Source organism: Pseudophryne corroboree, chromosome 4 (genome assembly GCF_028390025.1).
Source record: "Pseudophryne corroboree isolate aPseCor3 chromosome 4, aPseCor3.hap2, whole genome shotgun sequence".
Classification (NCBI taxonomy): Eukaryota; Metazoa; Chordata; class Amphibia; order Anura; family Myobatrachidae; genus Pseudophryne; species Pseudophryne corroboree.
Window position 1 is genome coordinate 757,370,049 of NC_086447.1, and position 12,937 is coordinate 757,382,985.

General features: G+C 39.5%; 2 pseudogenes; one reads left to right on the top strand and one right to left on the bottom strand.

Moving 5' to 3' along the window:
* Positions 1–6,672: 6,672 nt before the first annotated feature.
* Positions 6,673–6,791, bottom strand: LOC134912885 (5S ribosomal RNA; annotated as a pseudogene).
* Positions 6,792–11,297: 4,506 nt separating this feature from the next.
* Positions 11,298–11,416, top strand: LOC134912330 (5S ribosomal RNA; annotated as a pseudogene).
* Positions 11,417–12,937: the final 1,521 nt, after the last annotated feature.

The window sequence follows — 12,937 nt, forward strand, 5'->3', positions numbered from 1 at the left end:
TATATACCTAGGCATACCTCATTAGACCTCCTGACCGGTTCCAGCTGGGCGCCGCAGTATCAGATGCCGGCCTCCGTGTGAGTGTACAGCGCGAACGCTGCTCCATCACGCTCTGTGACGTCATCAGTGTGCGTCCACCCAGTCCGTCCGGCCCGGCGTCATCGGGTTATCACCATGGTAACTGGATACATAAACAAACATAGAAACAAAGTGAGACAAGTAACATTAATGATTAAAAACACAAATAAAAATATGTTACAAACAGTAACCAAGAGTGATGATGAGCTACTTCATTGCTTTGATGAGGATATTAAGTATCGTTACCACTGAACATAAATGCTCTACGTAGTGCTTAATGTAATTTAGTGTGACCCACTCATTTAATAGGGGAATTATTCAGCATTATATCTAAACTTAATGGTAACGAAAATAAATAATCAAAGAATCCTTGGGATGGATAAACGACTGCTGGATTACATGAAACACTTTAGGCCTAGGGTGTCATTGAGTCCCCTAGGGGCTATAGTATCCAATTGGAAAATCCATCTGCTTTCCAATTGGAGTAGCGCTTTTCCTCGGTTGCCACCCCTAATGGTGGCTGGTACATGATCAATCAATTTTGATCGCAGACTGGCTATACTATGTTTAGCCTGTGCGAAATGTCGCGCTACAGGTTGGTCACTGTCTCCTGACTGAATGGCTGCCCTGATGGCGGATCTGTGTCCTGCCATCCGTTCCCTAAACTGTCGTTCGGTTTTGCCGATGTAACTCAGTCCACAAGGACAAGTTAAGATATATATGACAAATTTAGTAGTGCACGTCAGTGCATGTCTGATTGTATATTTTTTTCCCGAGTGAGGATGGTTGAACGTACTACCTGGAATAAGGGACCTGCAGGTGGTACACCCTAGGCAGCGATAACATCCTGCCCTCTGTGTCAAAAAATGTGTTTGTGTTTTCTTCTTTAAAGTGGTGACATCTCTTTTAACTAAGCGGTCACCCAAATTACGGCCCCTAGTATAACAAGAAAGAAGGCGTGAATCTTTAAGTGAGATCAGGTTTTTATCCGTGTTGATTATGGGCCAGAACTTTTTAGCTACTTTGTTAGTGAGTTGGCTTCTGGTATTGTATCTATTTACCCAGGGCACAAAAGGAGTTCCTGACGATGTTTCTCTAGTAGTACTAAGTACTACATCCCTAGGGATAGCTAATACTTTGTCCCTGGTTTTCTCCAATTCTATGCGGGGGTACCCTCTCTCAGCAAATTTATCCACCATCTCAGACATGGCTTTTACTGTTTCCACTGGGTCACTGGTAATTCTTCTCACTCGCAGCATCTGCGAGTAAGGGAGACCTTTTCGAAGTGCTTGTGGGTGAAAGCTGTCATGTTTGAGAATGGTATTCCTGTCAGTTTCCTTCACGTACATTGCTGTAGTTATTCTCCCAGATTGGAGTGAAATCTTAACATCAAGGAAATTAATGGCTGTTGGTGAAATATTGTATGTAAATTGGACTGCATGTCCTGTCCTGTTATGGGTAGTTAATAAGGTAATTAACGATGATTCATCTCCCACCCAGATTAGCAGGAGGTCATCGATAAACCTTACATAAAGTGGCAGGTAGATCATAACATCAGGTTTAGACAATAGTAGCTGTTTTTCAACCATAATCATAAAGGCGTTGGCGTACGATGGGGCCACATTCGACCCCATCGCACACCCCGCCAGTTGTACATAAAAATGTGCATCATACATGAAATAATTTCTAGTAAGAACTAGATTAAGGAGTTGTAGAAATAAATGTACCGGGGGCCCTTTGTAATGTGGATTGTCGGTAATCAACAATTCCACTGCTCTTAACCCGTCAGTATGAGGAATACATGTATACAGACTATTGACGTCTGCACTACATAGTAGTGTGCCTGGGGGGAGTGGTCCCAAGCTCTGGATTTTTAACAATAAATCTGTCGTATCTTTAAGGTAAGTGCTTGAGTTCTGAACACATGGATTTAATAGTGAATCTAAATACACGGATATTGGTTGGTAGAGAGAGCCCCGGGCAGATATGATAGGTCTGCCCGGGGGCTTCTTCAACCCTTTGTGTATTTTAGGTACTGTGTAATAAATAGGTACCACTGGGAATTCTACTGTGAGTGCTTTGGCTACTTCAGGAATAATATGTAATTGTGTGACCGCTGTTGATAGAATTGAATCTATTTCTAATTTATAACTCATCGTTGGGTCACTAGATAATAACTCATAAGTGTTAGTATCAGATAGTTGTCGTAGACATTCAGCATCGTAATCTTCAAGGGATTGTACCACAACCGCTCCACCCTTGTCAGCTTTACGTATGACAATGTCAGTACGTTTGCTTAACTTGCTGACTGTCTCTAGTTCTTCTTTGGACATGTTGTTTTTAAATGGTTTTTCATGTTGGGATACTGTGCCTAGTTGATCCATCAATCTGGTAAATGTCCTAATTGATGGGTTGGCACTAATTGGATCAAATGTGGATCTAGGTTGTAGCTTCTTTAAGTTCCTAGGTAATGCTGCTTCTGTAGAGTTATTGGTCGATAGTTGTGTTTCCTTGAAGTGTTCCTTAAGTCTCAAAGTCCGATTGAGCTTATAAGTATCCACTTTCCACTGGAAGCTGTCAAACTTAGTAGTGGGGATGTAGGAAAGGCCTTTAGAAAGGACATCATATTCTTGGTCTGTTAATGGAGTCGTAGATAAATTAAACACCTTATCTATTTTCTGCGCGGCGGTCTGCCTCTTCCTCTGCCTCGCGTTTTGTCTCCCCCTCCGCGTTTTTCTTTTACCGGGCCTGTCTTGGTTACCTGAGTGGCAACCCCTAAAGGGTGGTATTGGCCCGTGGAGGTGGATGGTTGAGGCTCAGTTTCACTTGCTGATGTACTTGTATCTTCCCGTTGCGGTCGATCAAAGTATTGGCGTCGATATCTTGGTAAGGTATTCCCTCGTGGCTTGTTGCTCATGGTGTTTAGCCAAGAATACACCTGGTGTCTTTGGTAATCTACTTGGACTTTTTTATATTTTTCCCTTTTATATTTTATTAATTCATTTTTATGTTGCTCCACCTGAGATGTTAATTTATTAAGCCAATCTTCACTGGTGTTTTGTGTGAAGCTGGCCTTATGCTGGAGCTCAAATGTGGCCAGTTTTTCTTTAGTGATGTTTAGTTCCCGGGTGGACTCCTCGATAACTGCCAGTATCAGGTCCATGGAACATTTATTAAGGATTGATATCCATTTGCGGCAAAAGGGAACAGAATAGCGTCCAATTGTAGGCATGTTTCGGATTCTAAATCCTCGCGGGATTAATTTTTCCCTATAATAGTCAGACAGTGTAATGGCATGGTATTTGAAATCAAGTTCTCTTTTTTTCAAATTAAACCATTCCTTAAATAATTCCTCCTGGGTCAGGGTTCCTGTATTATCCACAAATTTCTCGGTGCAGAGAATGGCTTCTGCTTCGGAGTCAGTATAACTAAACTGATCCTGTGTGTCCATTTCCATCAGTTGCTGAGCCATATCTGCAGTGTCCATGTCTCTTGCAGTCATGTTGGGTTTAAACAACACACAGGGTGGTGCTGTTCATGTAAAAAACCTCCAATGCAAAGTAGTGCTCAATATGCTGTCGGTTTAAAACTTCACTGTGCCATGATAGAGAAGTAGAGCTGCAGGCTCAACCTTCCCAATATATGCAGACAGAATCATCCGGCACTAGTATTTAATACTTGCTCCGGTGCCCTCCATAAGGAAATGATCCTAGAGTACAAAGCAGCAGAATGGCGGCACTCAGAGTCTTCTTACTCACGTAGATAGCTGAAAAACTTTTATTAAGGCATCAACGTTTCGGGTAAGCACCCGTCGTCAGGATAGCATAACAATTATTACCACATCTTACCACATTTATATACCTAGGCATACCTCATTAGACCTCCTGACCGGTTCCAGCTGGGCGCCGCAGTATCAGATGCCGGCCTCCGTGTGAGTGTACAGCGCGAACGCTGCTCCATCACGCTCTGTGACGTCATCAGTGTGCGTCCACCCAGTCCGTCCGGCCCGGCGTCATCGGGTTATCACCATGGTAACTGGATACATAAACAAACATAGAAACAAAGTGAGACAAGTAACATTAATGATTAAAAACACAAATAAAAATATGTTACAAACAGTAACCAAGAGTGATGATGAGCTACTTCATTGCTTTGATGAGGATATTAAGTATCGTTACCACTGAACATAAATGCTCTACGTAGTGCTTAATGTAATTTAGTGTGACCCACTCATTTAATAGGGGAATTATTCAGCATTATATCTAAACTTAATGGTAACGAAAATAAATAATCAAAGAATCCTTGGGATGGATAAACGACTGCTGGATTACATGAAACACTTTAGGCCTAGGGTGTCATTGAGTCCCCTAGGGGCTATAGTATCCAATTGGAAAATCCATCTGCTTTCCAATTGGAGTAGCGCTTTTCCTCGGTTGCCACCCCTAATGGTGGCTGGTACATGATCAATCAATTTTGATCGCAGACTGGCTATACTATGTTTAGCCTGTGCGAAATGTCGCGCTACAGGTTGGTCACTGTCTCCTGACTGAATGGCTGCCCTGATGGCGGATCTGTGTCCTGCCATCCGTTCCCTAAACTGTCGTTCGGTTTTGCCGATGTAACTCAGTCCACAAGGACAAGTTAAGATATATATGACAAATTTAGTAGTGCACGTCAGTGCATGTCTGATTGTATATTTTTTTCCCGAGTGAGGATGGTTGAACGTACTACCTGGAATAAGGGACCTGCAGGTGGTACACCATAGGCAGCGATAACATCCTGCCCTCTGTGTCAAAAAATGTGTTTGTGTTTTCTTCTTTAAAGTGGTGACATCTCTTTTAACTAGGGCACCGGAGCAAGTATTAAATACTAGTGCCGGATGATTCTGTCTGCATATATATATATATATATGTATATATAATAGTAGGAGTATGGCGCCACAGGTGTATGTGAGTAGAGTAGGATACAGTAGTTAAAAATAACCAAAATCTAGACACTCCTTTAAAAATGTAAGGTGTCAGCTGACCCCCAAAGAAATGGCAGGGATAAGCTGCCTAGCAATTTAGAAATATAGATGAGGGGTGGGGGTACTAGCGACCAACGATGTCTACTAAATATAGATATAAATATGAAGAATAAAAAAGGATACGTATATATGGAAAAGATAATATATTTATTTATACAATAAATAGTATCTAGAAAGATGGTGTAAAAAAAGGGGGGGTGTATTTAATAAGGGCAGGCTAAACAATTATGGTATATGATATTGCTAAAAAATCACATATAAGTAAAGCTGGAAACATACACAATATTATAAAAGCGTAAAAATTCTTAAGATAAGATAATAGTGCTTATCTTAAAATGGAGAGTCAATTGAGGTACGCCCAATGTGTTTCGTCCATCAGACTTCATCAAGGGGCAGTGGGCTACTGAGCAGTATCTCTATTTATAGCTGAGATAATTGGGAAAGTGACCATGACATCACTTCCTGTTGGGATAACATAATACTAGAATACCATTAAACATAGTAAACTTTAAAAGAAAATGAATAACAGGAGTAGGGAGTGTAGTAATAGTTCTACAGAGCTTAGTCCCATATGAAAATGAGTGTTAAATCTTTAGAAATCATTAGAATTAGTCCGAGGGCGCGTTTGACGTCACTTCCGTCCCGCTTCCTGTGTCCGCTTGGTCTACTGCGCATGCGCACAACGCCACACTTCCGGATACCGCGTTTGGGCTCGGGCGCTGTGTTGCCCCACTTCCGGCTGGTTCATTCCATTACTTGCGCCACACTTCCTGTCACGGTGGGACTTAGCGATGTTCATTCACTGATAGAATGATATGTGCTGTCAATCATCCTGGCGCCAATTTTTTTAAAGCCTTGGAGCCCTAGACATGTTTCTAGGATGCATATGTACAGCTCACACAGAATTGCCATGAAAATAAAAATAGATATACAGAAATTAGTGTATTACTGAGACTTGGTTGATGTTTTTATGTATCAATGAGACATATGTAGAATGAGAGGAGATGCTAATATTAAATTATAAATAAGAATAAAAAAGGGTCTTTCTATATAGGTAAAATGACACAATTATATGTGTTAGTTATTCTGTACATTGGGAACGGGATTATTAGAGACTGTCTAGCTCTAAAATATTATGTATCTCTTAACAATGTGCAACTTAAATTATCAACATAATGCACTACAGGATAAATAGTGCTACATAATGATGCCAGAAGGCATCATATTAGGATATAAGAATATCTTGTAGAATAAATAGAAAAGGTAGGGGAGTGCATAGTGCCTATTAAACAGTATTATAGAGAGATGTCCATCTGATATAGTGTATCCTAGTGCGCTTGGTGTAGTAATAGGGATAGCAGGTGAAGAACTAGTGCAATTCAGTCATATTCTAAAGTTAATGTCATGTGCATAATTGGTGCTCATGTGTATGACTGATGGTCTAATAGGTTTAATACTTAATATTTTAATTAAACGATCGCGAGTCATATATTTTTAAGTGAACAGATGGACTATCCGTGTGTCAATATTGGATATAGCAGACGTGCTATAGGCCCATCATAACCCATATTGTACAGTACCCAATCTACACAAGTGGTGCCCCACTTGGTACTGGTTGGGCCCTACACTGCTTAGCTTCCAAGATCGGACGGGATTGGGCGTCGACCAGTGTGGTATGACTGTATCTCGAGCTGGAGCAACTTAGTCACACAGCAATCTGATTTTATTAAGAAATATTGACATACTACATTGTGCATAGTGTATTAACAATAGTTATATTAAATACATAAAGTGCCAGGTGCGTAAGTGATATAATATGAGGTAACCAGAAATATGCAGGCAGAGTAGCTACTTTCACAGGAACGGTGCAATTTCATAGCCTTCGTTGAAACCCATGGGATGCATGGTTTTCAGTTGAAAATCCAGTACATCTCTCTCTGGGAGAGTTTCTTTGCTAGATCTCCGCCTCTTTCGCCACTCGTTACATGTTCAATGGCCTTGAAGGACATCTCTTCTGGGTTGGAATTATGTTCAAGCTTAAAATGTATAATAAATGAGTCTCTACTTTATTTTTAATGCTGCGTACGTGCTCTTGTATCCTGATTTTTAATGTTCTTTTCGTTTTTCCCACGTATTTTTTTATGACATGTGCATTCTATAAGATAGATGACCAAGGTACTATTACAGTTCATGAGCTCCTTGATTTTGAATTCCCGGGTGCATTCAGTGTTATTGAAAGTTCCCCTATTGGGATTGAGGAATTTGCAAATATTGCAATGTCCGCATTTGTATGCTCCAACACATTTTGGGAGAGAGTGGTAATTGTCCTCCGGTGGTAATTCTCGTAGCATACTGGGTGCGAGAATGTCTTTTAAGTTTCTTGACTTTCGAAATATCAGCCCTGGTTGTGTGGGAAGGATCTCTCTGAGGATCGGGTCCATCAGAAGTATACCCCAGTGTGTTTTTAATGAGGTCCTGATGGCATTTTCGTGACTGCTGTAGGTAGTTATAAAGGAGACAGATTCGTTCTTCCCTGTTTTCTCTTTATATGTTAGCAGATTGTTCCTCTCGAGATTTCTTGTCCTCTCTATGGCTCCATCCAGTATAGCTTTGGGGTACCTTTTCTCTTCAAATCTTTTTCTATAGATTTCCAATTGTTCCTCACAGTCTTCAGTTTTGTTGCAGTTTCTCCTGATTCTATGAAACTGGGAGTAAGGGATGTTATTTTTCCATTTTTTAGAATGGTTACTCTTGTAATGGAGATAGCTGTTCTTGTCGACGTCTTTAATAAAGTTTTTAGTGGTGATTGCCCCTTTGTCTCCGGTTAGAATCAGATCCAAGAACTCAACGAATTTTTATTAATATTACAGGTAAAAGACAGGTTAAAATCATTGATTTGTAAAAGCTTAAAAAAGTCCATGAATGATTCAGTGCTTCCATCCTAGATGATCAGAATATCGTCTATATACCTATTGTACATGATGACATATTTTTCGAAGTATTGTGTGGTGTACATATGCTTCTCCTCCCATTGTCCCATAAATAAATTAGCGAAGCATGGTGCGAAAATAGTACCCATAGCGGTGCCGCACTGTTGCAAATAAAATTTGTCTAAAAATTTTAAATAATTCCGGCTTGAAATGAAATTCATTGATGCACAGATAAAATTCCTATGTGCTTCTGTAAGAGATGGGTCTTTGTTAAGATATATCCTGCTTGCTTCAATTCCTTTCTTGTGCTCGATGCAGGTGTATAACGACTTGACATCAATGGTTATCCATAAATATGAGTCTTTCCATGCTATATTCTTTATCTCATTCAGTACCATAGTGTCTTGGAGGAACGAAGGTAACTCCCTAACATACGTATTTAAAAAAATGTCCACGTATTTAGATAAATTAGACATAAGGGAGTCTATCCCTGTGACAATAGGTCTCCCTGGTGGATTAGATAAACACTTATGGATTTTGGGTAGAAAATAAAAAATGGGGGTCATGGGGTTGGATTGCATTAAAAAGGAGAATTCATCTTTCGTGATGACATCACTTCTCAAACCTTGTAAGAGTAGTGATCTAAGTTCATCTATAAAAACATCTTTTGGATCGTCTGGTAACATAAGAGTTAGTGTCCCCTAGGAGTCTCTGTGCTTCTTGGACGTATTTGTCCCGATCCAAGATGACCAACCCCCCCCCCCCCCCACCCCCCTTTATCAGCCGTTTTATTACAAGTTGTTTATTCTTTTGAAGATTTTTCAGTGCTTCAATCTCTCTGTTGTGGAGATTCTTGTTCAAAACTGGTGTGGGTTCTGTCTCACATAAGTCTTTCTTCACTAAATCATAAAATATACTAATGTTGCTCCCTTTAGATTCCACTAAATAGTACTTGATTTTTGGTTTAAGTCCAGATTTGGAGTTAGCTTCATAGTTTGAAATGATGGCGTTCTCTTTTTTCAAAAAATGTCTTTTGAGTGTGAGTTTGCGCACAAACTTATTGAGGTCAATGAAGGTGTCAAATTTGTTTAGTCCCTCTGAAGGTGCAAATGATAGTCCTTTACTGATTAGTGATTGTTCCGAGTCGGTAAGTTTGTGTGTAGACAGGTTAAAGATTCCTTTCTCTCTTGCATTTGTATTCAGAGGTTTCTCTTTTTGAATTCTTTTCCTCCTACCGCCCCATTTTCCTCTACTTCTGCAAACCTTCTTTTGAGTGGAGAGGCATGTTTGACGTCCTCGTAGATTATGCTCCTGGGAGGATCTTTTGGTCTTGCTCCTTGTCGTGAGGATAAAAAATCTTGTTCATTGTTGGATCTGAGTCGGTTCAGAGCAGTAAATCTATTGGATGTTCTAATGTGCGGTGTTACTGGTGAGTCATCTCTCCATGCAGGTCTCATTCTTTGTGGTACCGTCTTCCACTGGTATCTTTGGTCTGACTTTTGAGGTTTGTCATAGGTCTTAAATCTACTGTCGCAGGGATAGACTCCCTTACGTCTAATTTATCTAAATACGTGAACATTTTTTTTAATCCGTATGTTAGGGAGTTACCTTCGTTCCTCCAAGACACTACTGTGGTACTGAATGAGATAAACAATATAGAATGGAAAAACTCATATTTATGGATAACCATTGATGTCAAGTCGTTATACACCTGTATCGAGCACAAGAAAGGAATTGAAGCAAGCAGGATATATCTTAACAAAGACCCATCTCTTACAGAAGCACATAGGAATTTTATCTGTGCATCAATGAATTTAATTTTATGCCAGGATTATTTAAAATTTTTAGACAAATTTTATTTGCAACAGTGCGGCACCGCTATGGGTACTATTTTCGCACCAAGCTTCGCTAATTTATTTATGTGACAATGGGAGGAGAAGCATATGTACACCACACAATACTTCGAGAAATATGTTGTCATGTACAAAAGGTATATAGACTGATCATCTGGGATGGAAGCACTGAATCATTCATGGACTTTTTTAAGCTTTTACAAATCAATGATTTTAACCTTTTACCTGTAATATTAATAAAAATTCGATTGAGTTCTTGGATCTGATTCTAACCGGAGACAAAGGGGCAATCACCACTAAAAACTTTATTAAAGACGTCGACAAGAACAGCTATCTCCATTACAAGAGTAACCATTCTAAAAAATGGAAAAAGAACATCCCTTACTCCCAGTTTCATAGAATCAGGAGAAACTGCAAACAAAACTGAAGACTGTGAGGAACAATTGGAAATCTATAGAAAAAGATTTGAAGAGAAAAGGTACCCCAAAGCTATACTGGATGGAGCCATAGAGAGGACAAGAAATCTCGAGAGGGACAATCTGCTAACATATAAAGAGAAAACAGGGAAGAACGAATCTGTCTCCTTTATAACTACCTACAGCAGTCACGAAAATGCCATCAGGACCTCATTAAAAACACACTGGGATATACTTCTGATGGACCCGATCCTCAGAGAGATCCTTCCCACACAACCAGGGCTGATATTTCGAAAGTCAAGAAACTTAAAAGACATTCTCGCACCCAGTATGCTACGGGAATTACCACCGGAGGACAATCACCACTCTCTCCCAAAATGTGTTGGAGAATACAAATGCGGACATTGCAATATTTGCAAATTCCTCAATCCCAATAGGAGAACTTTCAATAACACTGAATGCACCCGGGAATTCAAAATCAAGGAGTTCATGAACTGTAATAGTACCTCGGTCATCTATCTTATAGAATGCACATGTCATAAAAAATACGTGGGAAAAATGAAAAGAACATTAAAAATCAGGATACAAGAGCACGTAAGCAGCATTAAAAATAAAGTAGAGACTCATTTATTATACATTTTAAGCTTGAACATAATTCCAACCCAGAAGAGATGTCCTTCAAGGCCATTGAACATGTAACGAGTGGCGAAAGAGTCGGAAATCTAGCTAAAAAACTCTCCCAGAGAGAGATGTACTGGATTTTTCAACTGAAAGTCACGCATCCCATGGGTTTCAACGAAGGCTATGAAATTGCACCGTTCCTGTGAAGGTAGCTACCCTGCCTGCATATTTCTGGTTACCTCATATTATATCACTTACGCACCTGGCACTTTATGTATTTAATATAACTATTGTTAATACACTATGCACAATGTAGTATGTCAATATTTCTTAATAAAATCAGATTGCTGTGTGACTAAGTTGCTCCACCTCGAGATACAGTCATACCACACTGGTCGACGCCCAATCCCATCCGATCTTGGAAGCTAAGCAGTGTAGGGCCCAACCAGTACCAAGTGGGGCACCGCTTGTGAAGATTGGGTACTGTACAATATGGGTTATGATGGGCCTATAGCACGTCTGCTATATCCAATATTGACACACGGAAAGTCCATCTGTTCACTTAAAAATATATGACTCGCGATCGTTTAATTAAAATATTAAGTATTAAACCTATTAGACCATCAGTCATACACATGAGCACCAATTATACACACGACATTAACTTTAGAATATGACTGAATTGCACTAGTTCTTCACCTGCTATCCCTATTACTACACCAAGCGCACTAGGATACACTATATCAGATGGACATCTCTCTATAATACTATTTAATAGGCACTATGCACTCCCCTACCTTTTCTATTTATTCTACAATATATTATTATATCCTAATATGATGCCTTCTGGCATCGTTATGTAGCACTATTTATCCTGTGGTGCATTATGTTGATGATTTAAGTTGCACGTCGTTAAGAGATACATAATATTTTAGAGCTAGACAGTCTCTAATAATCCTGTTCCCAATGTACAGAATAACTAACACATATAATTGTGTCATTTTACCTATATAGAAAGACCCTTTTTTATTCTAATTTATAATTTAATATTAGCATCTCCTCTCATTCTACATATGTCTCATTGATACATAAAAACATCAACCAAGTCTCAGTAATACACTAATTTCTGTATATCTATTTTTATTTTCATGGCAATTCTGTGTGAGCTGCACATATGCATCCTAGAAACATGTCTAGGGCTCCAAGGCTTTAAAAAAATTGGCGCCGGGATGATTGACAGCACATATCATTCTATCAGTGAATGAACATCGCTAAGTCCCGCCGTGACAGGAAGTGTGGCGAAAGTAATGGAATGAACCAGCCAGAAGTGGGGCAACACAGCGCCTGAACCCAGACGCAGCATCCTGAAGTGTGGCGGTGTGCGCATGCGCAGTAGACCAAGCGGACACAGGAAGCGGGACGGAAGTGACGTCAAACGCGCCCTCGGACTAATTCTAATGATTTCTAAAGATTTAACACTCATTTTCATACGGGACTAAGCTCTGTAGAACTATTACTACACTCCCTACTCCTGTTATTCATTTTCTTTTAAAGATTACTATGTTTAATGGTATTCTAGTATTATGTTATCCCAACAGGAAGTGATGTCATGGTCACTTTCCCAATTATCTCAGCTATAAATAGAGATACTGCTCAGTAGCCCACTGCCCCTTGATGAAGTCTGATGGACGAAACGGGTTGGGCGTACCTCAATTGACTCTCCATTTTAAGATAAGCACTATTCTCATATCTTAAGAATTTTTACGCTTTTATAATATTGTGTATGTTTCCAGCTTTACTTATATGTGATTTTTTAGCAATATCATATACCATAATTGTTTAGCCTGCCCTTATTTATACACCCCCCCTTTTTTTACACCATTTTTTTAAGATACTTTTTATTGTATAAATAAATAAATATATTATCTTTTCCATATATACGTATCCTTTTTAATTCCTCATATTTATATCTATATTTAGTAGACATCATTGGTCGCTAGTACCCCCACCCCC